The sequence below is a fragment of the Furipterus horrens genome, unplaced genomic scaffold (assembly GCF_987537825.1).
Source record: "Furipterus horrens unplaced genomic scaffold, mFurHor1.1.pri manual_scaffold_9, whole genome shotgun sequence".
In the NCBI taxonomy this organism is placed as follows: Eukaryota; Metazoa; Chordata; class Mammalia; order Chiroptera; family Furipteridae; genus Furipterus; species Furipterus horrens.
In genome coordinates, this window is record NW_028327179.1 from 52,156,305 (window position 1) to 52,156,840 (window position 536).

Consider the following 536-nt stretch of genomic DNA (forward strand, 5'->3'; position numbering starts at 1 on the left):
TTTGTCTCTTGTTTCATCCTTATTACTGAGTAGTATTCTGTCCATCTTAGATGTCAATCTTCACTTCCCAGAGTGTAGTTAATAGTTTTCTGCGCTCCCTCAATCATTGCAAACATTTCTCTTGTTGAACTTTCTGCTCCCAAATTTAAATTATTTATTTTCATGTCTATTTCCTTTACCAGAAGGTGAATTCTTCAGAAATAAAATTAGAGTTTAGAGTAATCTTTTTTCTTCTTTAATTTTATTTTTTAGTTTTATCAGAGTTTCACATGTTCGTGATTCAGTCAAATAATTACGTAGAAACCCTGTAAGTTTCACAATGGAACAGCAGAGACTGTCTCCCCACTCCTCCCTTTACGTGTTTTCCCCTCTTCAAAGGCAGTCATATCATCTTTCAACTGGTTATTTTGATATTTACCTTCATTTCTCTATATAAAATATTTGTATTGCTATTTCCTGGTTTTTCACTTTTAGGTATTATCTGTTGATTTCAGTTAATGAAAAATAAGGATTTAGTGCTTCTTCCTTTCCCCATT